Raw genomic sequence first — 9,581 nt, 5'->3', positions numbered from 1 at the left:
GTGAAAATTTGAACGAAGCCTGGATGTCCTAAAAGAACATAGTTAAAGGCTAGGCCCACATCAAGACCATCCAATTAGTAACAATGTGCAGTCTCAAGACCTAGGCACACAAACATCCAGCCTGGCCCTTATTAACTGAAACTCTTGTGGACACCTTGGCATATAGAACCAAGCTGTCATCTCCTAGGAAGAGGAAGAATGGAGGACTCGGTGCATGCCTTCAAGACTGTACTTCCTTGAAAGCATTTACGATAGAAATTGGGCTGATGGCACCAAACTTATGTCATCATAACAGTACATTCAGCACTATCTGGTCCCACATCACCAATTATCCATTTAGACAATTATTGAAAGCTGACCATAGCTTGCAGAACCAAGCCTTTCTTCTGATAAGAGAAGGTAGTATGGGCACTAAGAAACCTGGCTAAAACCTGGACTGTTCTTTAAAAACTCGATTTGGGAGCTTGGAATCACAACCAACTGTTGCTCCTATTTCTAGTAAATAGAGTGGAGTCTTGGCCCACAGAATCCAGCCTCCTAAACTTCAAAACGAATCTTTAGGTAGTGGACTTGGCAAACGGTCACATGACATTCTTGGTAGGATTAGAAAATTTTGTTGTTAGTCCATGGCCTAGGAGGAAATCCTCTGCTGGAACTGGGCTTAGTTGTGTGAACGTTTGGGAAAAAACAAAAACAAAAAACACAACACCACACCAATCTGATATATAAGGTAAACTCATTTCCAATAAGATTCATGCTCTGAAGCCAGGTTCATTCTACAAAGTAAAGTAAAAACCTACAGTCACAGCAACAAGACTGGTCACTTGGTACATATCAGATTCGTGTGTGGTATTCCTTGATTTCAATGTGATTTCCACCAGGTGTTTACTTGACCTCTCAGTGAATCCCTAGTGATTTCTAAGTGATTTTCAGGTGATTTTCACCTTATTCCTCTTCCCCTACTTTCAAACAAATGTTTTCAAAACTGTTCTCATTAACTTTTATTTTCAATATTCATCATTGAGTTATTGGCCTTTAAGCATACCCTGTTGATATTAGTGACCAAATGTCCACATAAAAGTATAGTGCGGGAGTCCCACATAAAGCCGTTCAGAGTTATACTCATAATGACTCAGCATTTTTGCTATAATACAGCAAAATGATGCTTACAATTTACACCACTCTAAAGTAGCTTGGTCAAGCAGACTCAGCCTCCAAATATCAACGCAGTTAATGTATGACAGCAGCTTCCATTGTATTTAAGCAGGTTACCTGACCACAGATGATACCTAAGGCCAGTTATCTAACAATTGTCTGTTAAGCTATGCCGCCGTCCTCAAGCTAACCTCATTCACAGATTGACCTTTCCATTGAAGGGCCATTATGTGGCTTTGTTTCACAGACACTACCATTTTCTCAGTGGTTATCTGAAAATTACCAAGGAATGGAGAAGGGTAACTCAAAAGTGAGTGCCACACCATTAATGCAATATCATGTGACTCCCTGTGATGCCCGCAGGCCTTTCTTTTGACGGTCCTGTGAATCCCACAGGGAAGCCTTGTAGTATTGCAAGATTCCCCAATTCTTGTTATGAGATTTCCAGGTGACTTCCCCCTCACTTTCTTCTGCTAGGCTAAAATAAGCCTCTTCAGAACACGTTGATGGAAGAGCTCAATGTCAATATCTCAATTTTCTTTCCTTGGTAGTAAGCATGTCTCTCAAAATTTGTAGTAGGAGGTTTTGTATAGAAAAAGTCTGAGGCAGCCGTTCTTTTCTCCATCAAGTGGTATCTTCACAATGACCCAGCAATTTTCCAACAATACAGAAAAATGGCGGCTATTGTTTTTACCACTATCCAGTTGATGCCTCACAGCACACTCAATCTCAATGATCAATGCAGACAATGTGAGACTGTTGCCTCCACCATCATAAGGCAGGTTTCCTGACAAACAGACCAAACTAGAGGCGAATTAAAGATCATTGATTGTCCGCATATACTGTTGACTTCAAATTAGATTTGTAGTGTGGACACGACATTCAATTGGAGGACAGTTAGGAGGCTGTCTCGGCCACCTTCTGCTCCACGTAGACTAATGCTTGTTCAGTGTGATATGAATTTTCTCAGAGATATGCACTTGTCACCTCAAAGAGAGCACTACATCATCCTCTTTTGTGAGGATATGGATTGTTGCATGGGCCCAAGACACAGTCCTGTCTTTTCCTAACAAAAAGTAGAAGGGAGACTGGGACCCAATGCACTAAGCCTGTCCTGTTGGAAAACTAGTACACAGGAGAACTTAATCCAAAAGGAAAGTCTGTCCTTATGTAATTTGATTCTTATCAAATTACGTCTCCTGCCTCTATTTCCTATTAGGATCCAGGGTGCTGACCTTGGTTTTGCACTTTCGATTCATATCACTATTTCCAAAATGTAGATCTGAGAAATTAGCCCATAGCATTTCCTCCAATTACTCTGACATACTGAAATAGTGACTTAGGCCCAAGTTTTAAGCCAGTTTTCTGTGATCAAATGTTGCCTGAAGTTCTGCTCAAAGTGAAAGCATTCTTAAAGAAAGAAAAAATAAAACGGAGACTGTGAAAATATGAACCAAGCCTGGACCATCTAAAAGGAAGCAGTTCACCTCAGGGACACGATGTCAATATCATCCGATGGGTAACAATATCCAGTCTGAAAACCGAGGCCCACAATCATCTCACCACAATGTGAGACTGTTGCCTCCAGACTGTTGCCTGGCCTCCACTACCTGTACCTATTTTGGACACCTAGGCATACAGAATCAAGCTGTCATCTCCTAGTAGGAGGAAGAATGGTGGATTCGTTGCACAGTTCCAAGACTGTCCTCCCTTTAAAGTACTTTCGACAGAAATTGGGCTGAAGACACCAGCCTTTTCACCATAACAGTACATTAAGCAAAAAAGGGTTCCACGTCACCTATTTTCTTTTTATACAATTATTGAAAGGTGACCATACCTTATAGCACCAAGCCTTTCCCCTGGAAATAGAACATAGTTTGTGCACTAAGAAACTTGGATCAAAGCATGAACTCTTTTGTAAGTTTCTTGATTGGAGAGCCTGGAAGCATGGCCAAGTATTGCTTTTATTTCCAGAAAGTAGAGTGGAGACTTTGGCATGCAGAATCTAGCCTAACTTTACTTAACAGATCTTTAGATAGAGGACATGGCCCTCGGTCACGGTGGAAGTCCATGGCCCAGGACCTCATCCTTGGCTAGAAGTAGGGTAAGGTGTGTGGATGTTTGAGTACACAACACCATGATAGTCTCATTTACAGGGTACACTCGAGAGCAAAACATTTCGCAAACTGAAGCCTGATTCATTGTAAGAGGTAAAAGTGAAAGCCTACAGCCACAGCGACAAGATTAGTTACCTGGTAGACACCAGATTTCTTCAGGTTCTTTCTTGATCCCCACGTGAATCCACCCAGGTATTCACTTGACTCCATGTAATTCACTCTTGATTACTATATGATTTTCAGGTGACTTCCACCTCACTCATCTTCCTGTGTCCTTAAACAAGTGTTTTCAAAACATGTCTCATAAACTCTTCTTTTTAATATTTCAGCATTGAGTCATTGGCCTTTAAGCAATTTCTTCTCGACAGTAGTAGCCTAAGGTTCATCTTCAAAAATATCATGGCTCTCCCATCAGAATCATTAAGGATTCTGCTCACAATGACTCAGCATCTCTGCTATAATAAAGCTTTAAGGCGCTTAGAGTTTCCACTGCTTTAAGTTAGATTTGTCAGTCAGACTCAGCCTATATCTTTCAAGGTGGTTGATGTGTGATCACTGCTCCCATTGTATTCAAGCAGGTTGCCTGACCAGAGACGAAATCTCAGGGCAGTTACCTAATGTCAAGTGTGCGTTAGCCTATGCCGATGTCCTCAAGCAATTCTTCTCATGCAGACATGACTTTTCTATTGAAGGGCTGTTAGGCGGCTTTGTTACACAGGTAATCTTATCTTTTTAGTGCTTACATGAATTTTACCAAAAATGTATAAGGGTGACTCAAAAGTGAGTGCCACACCAACACCCCAATTTCAAGTGATTTTCGTGTGTTGACTTCAGGCCAGTCTCTTTCTGGTCATGTGAATCCCATGGGAAAGTCTCGTGAGTATCACGAGATTTCCAACTCTTGGTATGAGATTTCCAGTCGACTTCCACCTCATGACCTCTACTAGGCTAATACAAGCCATTGCAGAACATGTTGAAGAAACCTCCTCAATGTCAGTATCTCAGCATTTTTTCCACATTGGTTAAGCCAGTCTCTTGCAGATTTTTTGTCTCTTGGTTTGAGATAGAGAAATTTTACGCAATAGTTCTTTTTGCAATGAAGAGGTATCCTCACAATGACAGCATTTTCCTACAATAAAGCAATATGGCAGCTATGGTTTCAACCACTCTTTAATTCACTTCCTCACAGCACACTCAGGCTGTTATGAATGCAGCCAATGTGCGACTCTGCCTCCACTAAATAGGCAGTTTTTCTGACAGACAAATTAGAGGCGAATTCAAGATTATTGACGGCCTGCATATACCGTTGACCTGATACAAGATTTGTAATGTGTACATGACATTCGATTGGAGGTCAGTATGATGTCAGTCTTGGCCACCTTTTCTTCCACCCATACTAAATATTTCTCAGTGTTGATGTGAATTTTCTCAGTTATATGAACTCGTCATTTTAAAGAAAGCACTACACCATCTTCCCTTGTGAGGATGTGGAATAATGACATGGGCCCAAGGCACAAGGCCTGTCTTTTCATAACCTAGAGTAGAAGGGAGGTGGGAAACAAGGCACTAAGTCTATCCTCTCTGAAAACTAGTAGATAGGATAACTTAAACCCAGGGCACATCTGTCCTCATGTAATTTGAGTCTTATCTTGAAACCTAGGACCTTGTCTCCTGCCTATAATTCCTGTTGGGTTCTAGTGTGCTGTCCTTGGTTACACTTACAATCCCTACCTCAATTTCCAGAAAGTAGATTTGAGAAATTAGCCCTGATTTTCTTCAACATAGACTAAAAGGTTGATGTAAGGCCACAGTTTCAGGCCTGTTCTCTGTGAACAAATGCTGCTTGAAGTCCTTGTCTCGAAGCAAAACTCTTCTTTAGGGAAGAAAAAATAACACAGAGACTCTTAAAATCTAACCAAGCCTGGACCTCCTTACAGATCTAGTTAAAAGTAGTCCCACAATGTCAAGACCATGCAATTGGTAACAATGTCCAGTCTCAAGCCCTAGGCCCACAAACATCCAGCCTGGCCCTTGATACCTGAAACTCTTTTGGACATCTTGGGGTATAGAGCCAAGCTGTCATCTCCTACCTAGTAGGAGGAATAATGGAGGACTCGGTGCATGCCTCCAAGACTGTCCTCCCTTTAAAGATTTTACAATAGAAATTGGGCCGATGGCCCCAACTCTGTTTCATCATAACAGTACCTTCAGCACAACCTGGTCCCACGTTGCCAATTTTCTTTTAGACAATTATTGAAAGGTGACCATATCTTACAACACCAAGCCTTTCTTCTGGTAAGTGAAGGCAATGTGGGCAATCAGAATCCTTCCAAAATTGGACTGTTCTTTAAAAAACTTAATTGGAGAGCTTGGAATCACAGCAAAGTATTGCTCCTATTACCAGAAAGTAGAGTGGAGACCTTGGCCCACAGAATCTAGCCTAACTTTCCATAATGAATTTTTAGGTAGAGGTCTTGGCAATCGATCAGAACACATTTTTGTTAGGAAAAGAAAAGTCGTTGGAGGAGGCAGTTCACTGCTGCAACTGGGGTAAGTTGGGTGGACGTTTGAAAACACAACACCACGCCAATCTCAAATATAAGGTAAACTTGTTTGTAGTATATTCATGCTCTGAAGTGTGGTTCATTCTACGAAGTAAAGTGAAAACCTATGGTCACTGTAGATACCAGATTAGTGCGGTGTATTTCTTGATCTGCATGTGAATTCTACCAGTTGTTTACTTGATCTCCGCATGATTCCCTAGTGATCTCTAAGTGATTTTCAGGTGATTTCCACCTTATTGCTCTTCCACTATTTTCAAACAATTGTTTTCAAAACTCATCTCATTAATTCTTATTTTCAATATTCAGCATTGAGTCTTTGGCCTTTAAGCAATTCCTTGTCGACAGTAGTGGCCCACGGTCTGTATAAAATAATAGTGCTGTAGTCTCACTTGAAGCCGTTTAGAGTAATACTCACAATGACTCAGTATTTTTGCTATAATGAGGCAAAATGGCTCTTACAGTTTACACTGCTCTAAAGTAGCTTCATTAAGCAGAATAAGATTCCAAATATCAACGCAGTTAATGTTCGACGGCAGCTTCCATTGTGTTGAAGCAGGCTGCTTGACCACACATGAAACCTAAGGCCAGTTATCTAACAATAATTGTCCTTTCACTGATGCCGCCATCCTCAAACATACCTTCTCACGCAGACACAACTTTTCGATTGAAGGGCCATTACGTGCCTATGTTTCAAGACACTATCATTTTCTCAGTAGTTATCTAAATTTTACCAAGGAATGGAGAAGGGTAACTCAAAAGTGAGTATCACACCATCGACCCAATATCTCGTGACTCCCTGTGATGCCTCAGGCCTGTGTCTTGATGGTTTTGAATCTTGCAGTGTAGTCTCCTGATTATCGTGAGATTCCCTAAATCTTTTTACGAGATTTTCAGGTGACTTCCACTTCACTTTCCTATGCCGCTTTAAAATAAGGCTCTTCAGAACACATTGATGGAACAGCCTCAATGTCAATACCTCAATTTTCTTTCCTTGGTGGTTAAGCCAGTCCCTTTCAGAATTTGTAGTCTGAGGATAGGTATAGAGAAATTCTGAGGCAGCTGTTATTTCTGCCTTCAAGTGGTCTCCTCACAATGACTCAGCATTTTCCTACAATACAGAAAATTGGCGGCTACTGTTTTCACCACTATCCAGTGGTTGCCTAAGAGCACCCTCAGGGTCAATTATAAATTCCACCAGTGTGCGACTGTTGTCTCCAGAAATATAAGGCAGTTTTCTTGACAAACAAACCAAACTAGAGGTGAATGAAACATCATTGACTGCCCATTTGTAACGTTGACCTCACAGAAGATTTGTAATGTGGAGATGACATTCGATTGGAGGTCAGTACGAAGTTTGTCTCGGCCACCTTCTGTTCCACGCATACTAATGATTTCTCAGTGTTGATGTGAATATTCTCACTTATAAGCACTTGTCACTTCAAAGAAAACACTACATCATCTTCTTTTGTGAGGATTTGGATTGGTGACATGGGCCCAAGACACAAGGCCTGTTTCTTCCTATCAAAAAGTAGAAGGGAGACTGAGAATCAAGCAACTAAGCCTATTCTCTCTGAAAACTAGTAGATAGGATAACTTAAACCACAAGGCAAGACTGTCCTCATGTAATTTGAGTCCAATTTCTTGAAACCTAGGATCTTGTCTTCTGTTGGCATTTCCTGTTGGAATCCAGTGTGCTGTACTTGGTTGCAGTGACAATCCCTTCCTCTATTTCCAGAAAGTAGATTTGAGAAATTAGTTCAGAACATTTCTTATGACTTTCTCCAACATAGACTGAAAGGGTGACATAAGCTCAAGTTCCTAGCCTGTTCCCTGTGAACAAATGTTGCCTGAAGTCTTTGTCTCAAAGCAAAAGCCTTCTTTAGCAAAGAAAAAATAAAACGAAGACTGTGGAAATCTGAACCAAGCCTGGACCATGTAAAAAGAAGTAGTTAACTCAGGGCTACAATGTCAAGATCATTCAATTGGTAATAATATTCACTCTGAAGACGTAGGCCCACAAATATTCAGCTTGGCCTCTGCTACCTGAAACTACTGTGGACACCTTTGCAAATAGAACCAAGAGCTCAGGTCCTAGGAGGATCAAGAATGGTGGGCTTGCTGCATGCCTCCAAGGCTGTACTTCTTCAAAGTATTTATGATAGAAATTGGGCCGATGTCACCAACCCTGAGTCATCATACCAGTACATGCAACACAACCTTGTCCCACGTCATCAATTTTCCTTTTAGACAATTATTGAAAGGCACCATACCTTACAACACGAAGCCTTTCCCCTGGTAAGAGAACATAGTTTGGGCACTAAGAAACCTGGATGAAACTGAACTGTTTTGTATGTAGTTCGATTGCAGAGCCAGGAAGCAAAGCCAAGTATTGTTTTAATTTCCAGACAGTAGAGTGCAGACCTTGGCACACAGCATCTAGCCTAACTTACTTAAGAAATCTTTAGATAGAGGTCATGGCACAGTGTCACAAGACCTTCTTGGTAGGAAAAAGTCCGTGGCCCAGCACCTGGTCCTCTGTTGGAACTGGGGTAAGATTTGTAGATGTTTGAAAACACAACACCATGCTAATCTCATATATAAGGTAAACTCGTTTCCAATATGATTCATGCTCTGAAGCCTGGTTCATTGTACAAAGTAAAGTGAAAACCTACGGCCAGAGCAACAAGACTGGTCACTTGGTAGATACCAGATTGGGGCAGGGTATTCCTTGTAAAGCAGGTGAATTCCACTAGATGTTTACTTGAACTCTATGTAATTCCCTAGTGATTTCTAATTAATTTGAAAGTGATTTCCACCTTATTCGTCTTCCCCTATTTTCAAACAAGTGTTTTCAAAACTCTTCTCATAAATTTATTTTCAATATTCAGCATTGAGTCTTTGGCCTTTAAGCAATTTCCTGTTGATGGCAGTGGCCAAAGGACCGCATAAAACAATAGTGCAGGAGTCTCCCATGAATCCGTTCACAGTTATACTCACAATGCCTCAGCATTTTTGCTATAATACAGCAAAATGACGCTTAGAGATTACATTGCTCTAAAGTAGGTTCATCAAGCAGACTCAGACTCCAAATATCAATGCAATTAATGTTCGACAGCAGCTTCCATAGCATTCAAGCAGGTTGCCTGACTACAGATGAAATCTAAGGCCAGTTATCTAACAACAATTGTCTGTTCACCTATACAACCATTCTCAAGCGAACCTTCTCACACAGACGTGACCTTTCGACTAAAGGGCCGTTAGGTGGCTATGTTAAACAGATACTCATTTTTCTGTGGTTATCTAAATTTACCAAGGAATAGAGAGTAACTCAAAAGTGAGCACCAGACCATCAACCGAATAACACGTGACTCCATGTGATCCCCTCGGCCTTTCTCTTGACGGTCACGTGAATCCCACAGGGAAGCCTTTTGAGTATCGCAAGATTCCCTAATTTTTGTTACTTGATTTCCAGACGACATCCACCTCACTTTCCTCTGCTAGGCCAAAATAAGCCCCTTCAGAATACGTTGATGGAACAGCTTCAATGTCCATATCATGGTTTTCTTTCCTTGATGTTAACAGTGTCCCTCACAGAATTTTTTGATGTTTGTTATAGAGAAATCTGACGCAGGGGTTCTTTCTGCCAAAAGTGGTATCCTCACAATGACTAAGCATTTTTCCTACATTACAGAAAAATGGCAGCTATTATTTTCACCACTATCCTGTTGCTGCCTCACAACACACT

Source organism: Pteropus vampyrus, unplaced genomic scaffold (genome assembly GCF_000151845.1).
Source record: "Pteropus vampyrus isolate Shadow unplaced genomic scaffold, Pvam_2.0 Scaffold208, whole genome shotgun sequence".
NCBI lineage: Eukaryota > Metazoa > Chordata > Mammalia > Chiroptera > Pteropodidae > Pteropus > Pteropus vampyrus.
The sequence above is the reverse complement of the archived record's forward strand: the minus strand, read 5'-3'. Positions refer to the sequence as shown.